Raw genomic sequence first — 13,387 nt, 5'->3', positions numbered from 1 at the left:
GGAAGTTTGGTGATGACTGAGTGTGAAGGGTTGTGAGGAATGGAGAAACTCACGAGGGAGTGAGAATTGGGGCGTGGGATTGACAGATGCGCCGAGTTTATTGAACGCGGGGGAGGTCGGGGGGAGGTTAACAGAACGCAACTGGGGAGAATATGCTGGTCAGTTTTAATTGAATTGAAAGTAATTAAGTGTTAAGATACTTGAGGATAGTTTGGAAGACAGACAGAATCAATATGCAATCCCCAGTGAGATCAGGAACACATCCCCATTCTCTCTCCACTCCCTGTGTTGTGGGGACTGGCTGCAAGTATTTTAGGGGCTTGTTTGGTGCTCAGGTCTTATCCTCAAACTCTGACCCCTAGTTCTGGACGCCCCCCCACCATCGGGAACATTCTTTCGGAATCAACCCTGTCTAATCCTGTTAGAAATTTATCATTGATATAAGATCCACTCTCTCACCCTTTTAAACTCCAATTGAGTGTGAGATGCGTGAGTGTGTGTCAGAGTTTGTTACTGTGAGATTGCATGCATGTGTGTGTGAATGTGTATCTGTCTGTGAGTGTGAGAGCTTACGATTTCCGGACTCATTGTGTGAGATAGTGTGAGAAAATGTGTTTCTGAGAGGGTGTGTGTATCAGAGAGATTTTAGTCTGTGTGTGAGAGAGCGGGAGCTCTGCATGTGAGAGAGTGGCAATGTGGGAGAGACAGAGACGGACAAATTGACCAATTGTCTAATGGAGACAGATACACAGAGAGGCGCAGGGAAAGATTCGCCAATATTAAAATGATTGTGGATTTACAATGGGCCACAGGAAGTTTGAGAATTCATGGCCAATTACATCATGGAGTGACATTCAGGAAAATTGGCACTGCGAACACAGAAGCTCACACACACACACACACACACACACACATAAACTTGGACACACACACACACACAGACACACAGACACACACACAGACACACACACAGACACACACAGACATACACACACACACACACACAGACACACACACACACACACAGACACACACACACACACACACAGACACACACACACAGACACACACACACACAGACACACACACAGACACACACACACAGACACACACAGACACACACACACACAGACACATACAGACACACACACAGACACACACACACAGACACACACACACACACACACACAGACACACACAGACACACACACAGACACACACACACACACACAGACACACACACACACACAGAAACACACACACAGACACACACAGACACAGACACACACACACACAGACACACACACACATAAACTTGGACAGACACACACAGACACACACACACACATACAGAAAACACACACACGCACACACACAGACACACACACATATAGAAAACACACACACACACACATACAGAAAACACACACACGCACACACAGACAGACACACACACATATAGAAAACACACACACACAGACACACACACACATGGTGGCAGAGAAACAGACAGTGACTGATTCGCACTTAGATTTCTAACAATTAACGCGCTGTTTAAACTGCCACTGGAGAGTGGGGTTAACCCAGCAAACCCACTCAGCTGGGTCAGGATCAGAACTCACCTTCTGCACTCACTGAAACACTCCTGTATCACCTGCCTTATTGCAATGGGATGCTGCGTTTGGGAGCAGGACAGGGGCATGGGGTGTGGAGAACTGCACATGTGGAGGATAAGGACGAGGAATCTATCAGAGAATCCACACAAACCAGGGAGAAACAAACAAGGAAACACATGCTGAAACTGAGAGATTGCTTTGTGGAAAGATTTAGAAATTGTTGGGAACATTGACCCAGTGAAATGTTGCCAATGTGATCAGAATAGAAATGGTAAAAACTTTCTACAGCATTAAGGCACGCAGTGTACTGAGTGGAACAATATTGTAGCATTCCAAAATAAACTCCATTGGGCTTTGTACTGTCTGAATACACCTGCTATTGGTCTGTGGTTCTGCAATTTCCTCATTGACAAAAACATGGATAAAGTCTTTATAAATGATTCGAGCTTTTAACATGAGGTGCGCTTTGGATGTCAAGGAGAATATAGGACAGGAGAAGGAAAGGAAGGGAAATTTCTGTTAGATTCTGAAATCTCACACTCAGCACAAAATAGGCGCACAATCACACTCACAGCCACATACTCACACTCAAACTGTGCTGCAGACAACGATTAAGAAGGGAAATTGCAAAAAGCTTTTGATGGGGACAATGTAGAGGGAACTTTACTTTGTACCTAACCCCGTGCTGTACCTGTCCTGGGAGTGTTTGATGGGGGCAGTGCAGAGGGAGCTTTACTCTGTATCTAACCCCGTGCTGTACCTGTCCTGGGAGTGTTTGATGGGGGACAGTGTAGAGGGAGCTTTACTCTGTTTCTAACCCCATGCTGCAGCTGTCCTGGGAGTGTTTGATGGGGGACAATGTCGAGGGAGCTTTAATCTATATCTAACACCATGCTGTAACTATCCTGGGAGTGTTTGATGGGCACAGAGTAGCGGGGGCTTTGCTCTGTATCTAACCTCGCGCTGTACCTGTCAGGGGAGTGTCCAGAGATGTGCAGGTTAGGTGGATTGGCCATGCTAAATTGCCCCTTAGTGTCCAAATATCTGTAGGTTGAGTGGATTGGCCATGCAAAGTTGTCCCTTAGTGTCCAGAGATGAGTAGGTTGGGTGGATTGGCTGTGCTAAATTGCCCATGAGTGTCCAAAGATGTGTTGCCATGATGTAACCTGGTGTTGTGAGACAACTTACTGTGCCAAAGGTGTGTAGCTTAGGGGTTGAAGAGGAATGTTCTCAGGTATCCCCTGGGGTGCTCTGTACCTTTTGAACCTCACTCAACCAATACATAGACTGAGAAAGACAGGATATAGTTAAAGAACAAAAAGGAATGTATTTGATAATAAAGAACAAAGAACAAAGAACAGTACAGCACAGGAAACAGGCCCTTCGGCCCTCCAAGCCTGTGCCGCTCCTTGGTCCAACTAGACCAAGGAGAGAGACACAGTCACTGAGGGTATAATATTGCTCGGTAAAGTTATTATATTATTCTGAACATTTCAATATTCCACCCAGTCTCGTCAATCAGACTGGAGAACCCAATCACAATGTTCAACATTATTACCTCAGCCAACAATGTTCCAACTGACAACAGGAATAGGAGATGATCAGCTTCTTGCCCATGTGGGTTCCTTCCCCTTTACCTGGGAAACATAACCCAGTCACCAAGGCCATTATTAACATCTGTGATCTTTAATTGCTGACAGGAGTCACTCTTTTGCTGGAACCTGGGTCTCTTTTATCAGCTTGAGAGACCGCTCCAGCCTCGTCCCCATCAACGAATTTACCCCCTTCAACAGCAGGCCTGTGATTTCAACTTGTTTTCGTGAATCCAGAAACAGATCAGAGAAGCGGCCTTTCGGTGCCCCATTGTATTCAAGGAATTTGGTCTGTCTCCCACTGTGTTTCCCATCATGCTGCATTCAGAACAAAGTTGGCCAAGGCGCACAATACATGTACACTGAAAATACAACTTAAACTTGCTGTGCACCACAGGGATTTTGTTTTAAAATGGGGGGTTTTCTCAGAGGGAGTTTAAAACTTTTCAGGGGACTGTGGGGAAGTCTCCAGACTTGGGACAACACACACACACACACACACACACAGGGTGGGGTGTTGGGGGGTGTACTGGGGGGGGGGCGTGGGCAGTGAGGTATACTGGTATTCTGGTATACTGATATTCCCAACAAGAGCCAGAGGTCTCAGTGTTTAAACATATTAAACTGTTCAAACAGAGGCAGGCAGAAAGCCATGAGGCTTCAGAGCTCCCTGTAAACGCAAAGCTAACTCCCATTGCCAAACAGCAGCAACATGTGAACTGGAAACACCTTCCCTCAGCTTTGTTCCACACTGACCTTTCCACAACCCCAACATGTTGACAAACATTCAACTCTGTATCAAATTGCCTGTCCATTCTGCTCAACACTGACCCCCTCTCAATCTGGCAGTCAGCTCGTGTCTGAATTGAGACAGAGAGAGCTTTTAACGTTGAAAGTTTTGAAGTTTATTCATTAGTGTCACAAGTAAGGCTTACATTAACACTGCAATGAAGTTACTGAGAGACAGAGAGACACACAGAGACATCGATAAAGAGACAGAAAGAGAGAGAGACAGAGATAAAGAGACAGAGAGTGAGAGGGAGACAGAAACTAAACACAATATTCTGCAGCCTTTCCAATTTCAATTCAAACCTAGGATGCAGGCAGAGATAAGGAGACAGAGAGAGAGAGAGAGGGGGGTATTTAAAGTTTTAAAGTTTGTTTATTAGTGTCATAAGTAAGGCTTACATTAACACTGCAGTTAAGTTACTGAGAGAGAGAAAGAGACAGTTTAAAAATGTAAAGTTTATTTATTACTGTCACAGTAACACTGCAATAAACTTACTGAGCGAGATAGAGGGAGCATCCAGAGTGGGTTCAGTAACACATTTATCTATCAGATATCTCTCTCTCTGACTCTTTCGCGATGAGATATTTAGCCAGGATGGTTTCACTTGCCCTGTTCAGCAGGCAGGCATTCCCAGGGGACTTCCCGGGGGCTCAGTGGAGGGGGGTAGGGCAAAGAGACAGAGGCTCTGGGGGTGGGGGGGTGTCCTCCTGCAGTGTGGGACTCCCTGTGGGATCCGGATTGGAACATTCCCAGTCTCTCTCTCTCTCTCTCCAACTCACTGCAAAGCACTTGGGAGGGAGAGGGAGCTGAAATTCAAATTCCTGGGCCTGGGGGAAAGGCTTGTTCTCAATCCCAGAATCCTGCTTGTGTTTTTAGACAGGGCTCTGGGATTTGTGGGTGTGGGTGGAGAGGATTGTTCTGGTTAACTGGGGGGAGAGGGAGACAGGGAGATTTGTTCTTTTCAGCTGAGGTACAATACAGTCTCTGTGACTAGGCCTCACTTCAAGGCCTAAATCTCAGGAGCAATTTTACATTCGCTTCATTCCCCAACAGGGTTGAAGTGTCTGAATTCAATGGTTGAATAAAAGGTGTAATGCAGCCTCTGTGACTAGGCCTCAATTCCAGGCCTAACCTCAGGAAGGCTTTTGCATTTTGCTTCATTCCCGAACAGTGCCTGTGTTTAAATCGATGGACTCAGCGGTCAAATGAAACCTGCAGCAGCCACTTTAATACAAAGAACAGTACAGCACAATAGCAGGCCCTTCGGCCCTCCAAGCCTGCACTGACCATATTGCCCGACTTAACTAAAACCCCCGACCCTTCCGGGGACCGTATCCCTCTATTCCCATCCTATTCATGTATTTGTCAAGATGCCCCTTAAAACTCACTATCGTATCCGCTTCCACTACCTCCCCCGGCAGCGAGTTCCAGGCACCCTTAGCTTCCTGAGAACGTAGAGGCGTTGGTGGGCCTTTCTTAACTATAGTGTCAGCGTGGAGGGACCAGGACAGGTTGTTGGTGATCCGGACACCTAGAAATCTGAAGCTCTCGATCATTTCTACTTTGTCCTTGTTGATGTAGACAGGGTCATGTTCTCCACTACGCTTCCTGAAGTCGATGACAATCTCCTTCATTTTGTTGACATTGAGGGAGAGATTATTGTTGCCGCACCAGTTCACCAGATTCTCTATCTCATTCCTGTACTCTGTCTCGATTTGAGAACCGACCCATTATGGTGGTGTCCTGGGCAAACCTGGAGGGGAACTTGGCCGCACAGTCAGAGGTGTATAAGGAGTATATTAGGGAGCTGAGGACACATCCTTGTGGGACACCGGTGTTGAGGATGGTCGTGGAGGAGGTGTTGTTGCCGATCCTTACTGATTGTGGTCTGTGGGTTAGGAAATTCAGGACCCAGTCGCAGAGGGAGGAGCCGAGGCCCAGGCCACGGAGTTTGGAGATGAGTCTCGCAGGAGTAATGGTGATGAAGGCTGGGTCTGACATTCAACTAGGGGAGGCAGCACACAGTGAGATACAGCCCCCCTGACATTCAACTAGGGGAGGCAGCACACAGTGAGATACAGCCCCCCTGACATTCAACGAGGGGAGGCAGCACACAGTGAGAAACACACGCTGATATTCAACTACGGGAAGCAGCGCACAGTCAGAATCACACCCAGACATTCAACTAGGGGCGGCAGCACACAGTCAGAAACACACCCTGACATTCGACTAGGGGAGGCAGCACACAGCGAGAAAAGCACCCTGACATTCAACTAGGGGAGGCAGCACAGAGTGAAAAACACACCCTGTCATTCGACTCGGGGAGGCAGCACTCCTCATCCCTCCCCCCCACCCTAACCTGTCACTTAGATATCCCTCTACTCCCCAAAAAATAATATAATTTATCTCTGTTGTAGGGAAAAATCCCTTACACCAGTGCATTCAAGGAGGTCGAGTCGCAAGGCAAGGTTCAAAGCGTTTTTCTTTATTGTACAATTACTGGGATCCCAGGGAGACCCCCGTAGCCAGCTCAGAAACAGTGGCTTGGCCACGATGATCTCAACAGTTACACATTCGCTCTGGATATTTATAGGAATCCAAATTCGAGCGGGAACATTTTTACAATACCTAAAAAGTGGCCTATCTGGTCAGGAAGTTCCCTGGTAGACTTTGTCAATTTGCATCTGTATGGTGTGTGTCCGTGTTAATGGGACTGCCTGTTCTTGCCCCGGTGTTTTAATGTGTTTCCCATTATCCTCTTGATGTGTCCCCTTATCTAAATCAACCTCTATTGTTTTGTGTCTGTATTCTATGCTTGTGAGATTCGGTGTTAATGTCATTTTGTCCTGCTGCGTGTAGGGGGATTTAATCTAATCTTTTATTCTTTTTATCCTGGTTTGTTAAGTTTCTCTGCCTGCCTTGGCCATTTTATTCCCATAATATTTTATTTACAGTACAGTTGTGCCATATATCCCACTGCCAGGTCTTGACTCACAGATATCCCGATCTTCTGGCCAAGGGCCGGTTTAAAATGCAGCTTCGTGCTGTTGCTGAGCAGAATAAGGATCTTTTGTCGGCTTTGAAATTAAAGGTGTCTCAGCTGTGCAGAGCTTCGTGCTGTTGCTGGGCAGAATAAGGATCTTCCATCAAACTTGAATTAAAGGTTTCTCAGCTGTGCAGAGGGGGATTTAAACGAATGTCCGTTCGGGTGTTCCCCTCTGCATTGTGGGCACGTTATGAATGGTGCCAATCAGTCCAATAAATGAATATGTTTAATGAGGTGAATATTGATGAGATAATAAAAATATGGCTTTGGAAAATGGCCGACTTCAGTCCCTCCTCTCGTCCAGGGGGTCCCATTCATAGCTGACCCCCCATGGACGATCTTCAGAGGTACAGTGACTTGTACAGATGTCGTCCTTGCCGTTGTTCCTCTTCCTCTGTGGTGTGGTTAAATTCTTGCATCTGGATACTGGCAGTGGGTAGCGTTCTTGATGCAATATTTGCACATATCACTTTAATACAGGTTAGGCCCAGGCAGACTGTGAACAGGATGGCTACTACTAAAATTAGTCCCTTCATAATGTATGCTCCCCAAACTGTGTTAAACAGCCACCCTAACCACCCATCAGTCCCTGTAAATCCCTGTTTAAAGCTATCCAATTGCTTTTGTATCCCGGACATGGCTGCTGTTATGTTTAATGTCCCGTCGTGTACATATGTGATGCATTTTCCTTTGATGATGGTGCATACCCCTCCTTGCCTGGCAAGCTGATAGTCTACTGCATATCTCGTTTGCTGTGTGTATAGTCTGAGTTCTGCGAGTTCTTGGTCAATTGCACCCAGTGCTTGTCGGGTGCTGTTTCCGAAGCTGGTGAGTCCACATATGAAGAAATTCCTATTACTGGCACTGATCACCCCTACGGTGCCCCCTAGGGATAGTGTCCCCAGAAATCCATACCCCAAAGAAGATCCTAATGTGACAGGGGCCTGCCAGTCGGCGCAGAATTCTGCGCTGATGGCCCTGGTCACTATGCGTTTCTGGACATGCCCTTCGCTTGGGCACGGAACCGTGAGAGGTCTGATTGTCCCTACGGAAAATAACCTTGGAGGCCTGTCTGTGGCCGTCATGTGTACATTTTTGAATAAAAACACATAACCTTCTTTAACCCGATAACATGCATTACCCCGGGGTCGTTTGACCACATGGTCCCATGTTATGGAACCTTCCCTCCCCCGGGACTGTCCACTTGATTGTACCCCTTGGTGAGAATCAAACGGGTATGTCCCCGAGGCTGAGCTTACGTGGGTGCCGTTGCACTTGCCACACATAAGCTGCCTACCCGCGGTGACTGCAATGCATTTTTGTTGCTTGCAGTCACAAGTGAAGTGTCCTTCCCGGACCCGGCACTCCTGGAGAGCACAATGTGCCTCAGCGCACAAATCATTTTTAGGGACAAAGGCATGCACGCACCCCCATCCCTCTCCCTTAAAACATTGTGGGTAGTTCCCATGTGTCTCCTCCCGTTGGGGTCCCATCCCCCCTAGAATTCCCGGCTCAGTGAGCTCTACACACCTTCCTTGTATCCCTTGTTTAAAGTACCCAATATGTTCCTTGCAGGGTGCCCCCGATGTGTCAATAGTGAATAACTCTTGTGGGAGCCACCCTGGTGTTGCGATGAATAGGGAGTTTACTGATCGCGCTGAAGGGTAACAAGCGGTCCTATTCCCGTAGATCTGGATGTGTGTTTTCAGGAATAGGTTTTCTTCCATGATTGGTGGTTCTGCTCCCCTCACCCCCATGTGTTGGAGCGTATTTACAATGGTCATGGTTATTATCAAATATGTCCCTTTTTTTTTTACAACAGTATTTTTACAGTTATAGTATATACAGAAAATAAACAGGCAATCAAATTAAAAGGAGTTTGTTCCGACGTCTTGATAGTAGATCTGGTCCTGGTTCCTGTGGAATTTGAACGAACGGAAACGGCATCTTTAGTTCATTTGTCTTCATACAGCTTTAATTGGGTCCAATGTTTCCAGACCCCCTGTCCCCTTATATCTATACAGGCACAGGTATCTCCGCTAATAATGACCTCGTAAGGTCTGTGCCATCTTGGGGCAAATCCTGGTTTTGCAGGAAGCACTTTTGTTAATACCCGGCTCCCGGCTTTTGGGACCTCTGGTAATATTTCTGAGTCCTCCTCTGTATCGACCTGTGCCTGATTAAAAATTACGGACTGGCGCATCCCCTTCAATTGGGTGCTAAGGTCTCGGATGTATTGACGGATCTTATCCTTTATCGGACCCACATCTGTCCAGCCTGTAATAATGTTTTCGGGTAAGTGCATTGCTCGCCCGGTCATCAGTTCGTATGGACTCAAGCCGGTAGTTCGATTTGTGGTCGCCCTCAGCCTCATCAGAACTGCAGGTAGGACATCTGTCCAATTTCTACCTGAGGATTGCATTGCTTTTGCCATGGTTATTTTTAGAGTCCGACTCATCCTCGCCATCTTCCCGGAACTTTGTGGGTGATAGGGGATGTGAAATTTCTGTTTTATTCCTAATAGTTGGCAAATGTTTTTCATAACCTTTCCTGTGAAATGTGTTCCCTGGTCCGAATCGACTTGAATTGGCATCCCCCATCGGGGAATGACTTCTGCTGCCAATATCCTGGCTACCGTTGGGGCTGTACAATTGGTTGTGGGGAATGCTTCTACCCACCTGGTGAATTGATCTACTATTACCAGGCAGTATGTTTTCCCGTGAGAGGGGGGCAATGGTCCTATGAAGTCCATTTGTATCTGTTCCCAGGGTCCCTTTGGTCTGGGTTGGTGTCCCATCTTTACCTTTATGGGTTTCCCGGGGTTGTGCTGTGCACATATAGTGCATCTGCGGCAGTATGCGGCCACATCTCGTCCCAATCCTTTCCACCACCACTCTCTCCCCAGGCTCTGTATCATTGCATCCCTGCCTGTATGGGGAAGTCCGTGGTGTAGTTCCAGTAATGTGTTCTGGATACATCCTGGTGCCAATACCCGGTCATCTTTTCTCCACACCCCGTCAAGTCCCTTTAACTGCGCCCAGCTCCTCCCATCTATCTCGCTCTTGTTGGGGAATGTCCCCATGTAATTTCTGTATGTCAATTTCTTCCGGTTCTACCACTATCGCTGCAAGGGGCAAGCTTTTAATGTCGCTGTTTTCTAGTGCTTGCTGTGCCGCTGTGTCTGCGGCTTGATTCCCTTTGAAATGAATCCACCCCGGGGTGTCCCTTCTGGGTTCCCGCTGGTGGGCTTTTATTTTAATTACTGCGGCCTCTGTAGGCTGTTCACTAGCTGCTAGCAGCGCCCTTATCTGCTGTTGGTGTTTAATGGGGGTACCTCCTGGAGTAATAAACCCCCTTCTCCCCCATGCGGACATGTAATCATGGATCACACCAAACGCGTATTGGCTGTCTGTATACACATTTACTGTTTTCCCTGCTGCTAATCTTAAGGCTTGGGTGAGGGCAACTAACTCTGCTACCTGAGCGGACTGACCCCCGTCGATCCGCCCTGATTCTCGGGTTTCCAGGTTCTGGTCTACTACTCCCCACCCTGTCCTTGGTGATCCGGACACATATTTGCGGGACCCATCCACATCGAAGGTCTTATTTTCTGTTGGAAGGGGTTCGTCTCTAATCTTTCCTTCCTTGCTATCTTTGTCAATTTCTCCACAGCTGTGCGCTTCCCCAATATCTAAAATCCCTTCCGCGGGGTTTTCTCCCGTGTCCCTAATGATGGTGACTGACTTGTTAGGTGGTAGGAGTGTGGCCTCCCACCTTGCCCTCCTTATATTCGAGACTGTTTTGAGTTTGCCCGTGTTTAGCGTTTCTCCCAATGTATGTTTTGTGTGTGGCACGATATCTCCTGTCATGACAATGGGCTCACTTATCCTCACAGCCCATGCTGCACAATCTAGGGCGGCTATGCACCTGGGCATCCCGGTGACTACTGGTCCCTCAGCCGTTGAATAATACCCTACGGGTCTCTTTCTATCTCCATGAGTCTGTGCCACTACGGCAGAATAGAAGCCATCCTGGTTATCATAGAAGATGTGGAACTTCTTGCTTCCATCTGGCAGTCCCAGCCCTGGGACTGAAACTAACCTAGCTTTCAACTCTGCATATGCTGTCTCTTGCTCTTGTCCCCACTCTATACTTTCCAAGGCTGGCTTTCCTCCCTTCACTAGTCTCTGAATTGGCTCCGCGATCCTTGCGAAGTCAGGGATAAAACTCCTACTGTAATTGAATAGTCCTAAAACTTTTCAGACCCCTCTTATTGTAACTGGTCGCGGCATTTCTTTAATGGCGGTTTTGCGATCTGCGGGCAATTCTTTAATTCCCTGAGAAATTAGGTGTCCTAAGTACAATTTAGGACAAAAAATTTTATTTATAAGTTACTTTTCTCCGGGTACCTTGGTAGAAATAATTTGGAACAGAGAGGAATAATCTTCATTCACTTTTTTCCCTGTGTTTAAAAGGGCAAGTATGACTGTCAGGCCAGTATGTTGTTCCCAATGTAGGATGTGGGAGGTCCTGGAGGCTCCTAGCCTCCCAGACGACCATATCTGTGCTGGGTGTGTTGAGCTGCGGTTCCTAAGGGACCATGTTAGGGAACTGGAATTGCAGCTCGAGGACCTTCGCCGGGTTAGGGATAGTGAGGAGGTCATTGACAGGAGCTATCGGCAGGTGGTCACACCGGGACCACGGGAGGAGGGTAACTGGGTAACAGTGAGGAAGGAGAAAGCTCGGGTGATGGTGAGCACCCCGGTGGATGTGCCCCTTAATAATAAGTACTCCTGTCTGAGTACTACTGGGGTGGACAGCCCACCTGGGGGAAGCAGCGGTGGCAGTGTCTCTGGAGCTGAGCCTGGCCCAGTAGTGCAAAGGGGTAAGGAAAGGAGGGTAGTGCTAATTGGGGACTCTACGGTGAGAGGGTCAGATAGGCGTTTTTGCGGACACAGACGGGACTCTCGGATGGTGGTTTGCCTCCCTGGTGCAGGGGTCCGGGATGTCTCTGGTCGAGTCCCAGAAATCCTGAAGGGGGAGGGAGAGGAGCCCAAGGTCGTGATGCATATAGGTACTGCTGACATAGGTAGGAAGAGGGAAGGGGTCATGAAAAGAGAATATAGGGAGTTGGGTAGACAGCTGAGAAAGAGGAATGCAAAGGTAGTAATCTCGGGATTGCTGCCTGTGCCGCGGGAGAGTGAGAACAGGAATCGGTGGAGAATTAATGCGTGGCTGAGGGACTGGAGCAAGGGACAAGGATTTGGGTACTTGGATCATTGGGACCTCTTTAGGGGCAGGTGTGACCTGTTTAAAAAAGACGGGTGGCACTTGAATGCCAGGGGGACCAATATCCTGGCGGGAAGGTTGGCTAAGGCTACTGGTGAGACTTTAAACTAGAAAGGTTGGGGGGAGGGAATCGAAATGAGGGGACTGAGAGCGAGGAGGTTAGCTCGCAAATAGATAAGGAATGTAGACAGGGTAAGAGGGAGGTTAGACGAGTGAGGGAGAAGGGAAGTGCTCAGGCTGAAGGTCTGAGATGTGTCTATTTTAATGCCAGGAGTGTAGTGAATAAAGTGGATGAGCTTGGAGCGTGGATTGCTGCTTCGAATTGTGATGTGGTGGCCATTACGGAGACTTGGATGTCTCAGGGACAGGACTGGGTGCTTCAGGTGCCGGGTTTTAGATGTTTCAGGAAGGACAGGGAGGGAGGCAAGAGAGGGGGGGGAGTGGCACTGTTGATCAGGGATAGTGTCACGGCTGTAGAGAAGGTGGACGCCGTGGAGGGACTGACTACGGAATCTCTGTGGGTGGAGGTTAGGAACAGGAAGGGGTCGGTAACTTTGCTGGGTGTTTTCTATAGGCCGCCCAATAGTAACAGAGATGTTGAGGAGCAGATGGGGAAACAGATCCTGGAGAGATGTAGGAATAACAGAGTTGTCGTGATGGGAGATTTTAATTTCCCAAACATAGATTGGAATATCCCTAGGGCTAGGGGTTTGGATGGAGAGGAGTTTGTTAGGTGTGTCCAGGAGAGTTTCCTGACACAGTATGTGGATAAGCCTACTAGAGGAGAGGCTGTTCTTGATCTGGTGCTGGCTAATGAACCTGGACAGGTGGAGGATCTCTCGGTGGGTGAGCATCTTGGGGATAGCGATCATAATTCTATCTCCTTCACGATAGCATTGGAAAGAGATAGGGTCAGGCAGGCTAGGAAAGTGTTTCTCTGGAGTAAAGGGAAATACAGTGTCATCAGGGAGGAAATTAGACGGGTAAATTGGAAGGAGGCATTCTTGGGGAAAAGTACCGAAGGAAAGTGGAGGATTTTCAAGGAATGCTTGTC

General features: G+C 47.9%; 1 pseudogene; it reads right to left on the bottom strand.

Moving 5' to 3' along the window:
- Positions 1-3,319: 3,319 nt before the first annotated feature.
- Positions 3,320-13,387, bottom strand: part of LOC144510904 (SWI/SNF-related matrix-associated actin-dependent regulator of chromatin subfamily A member 5-like) — a 49,750-nt pseudogene continuing 39,682 nt past the window's right edge.

This window comes from Mustelus asterias, chromosome 23, assembly GCF_964213995.1.
Source record: "Mustelus asterias chromosome 23, sMusAst1.hap1.1, whole genome shotgun sequence".
Lineage (NCBI taxonomy): Eukaryota > Metazoa > Chordata > Chondrichthyes > Carcharhiniformes > Triakidae > Mustelus > Mustelus asterias.
This window is presented reverse-complemented; position numbering and strand designations above follow the sequence as displayed.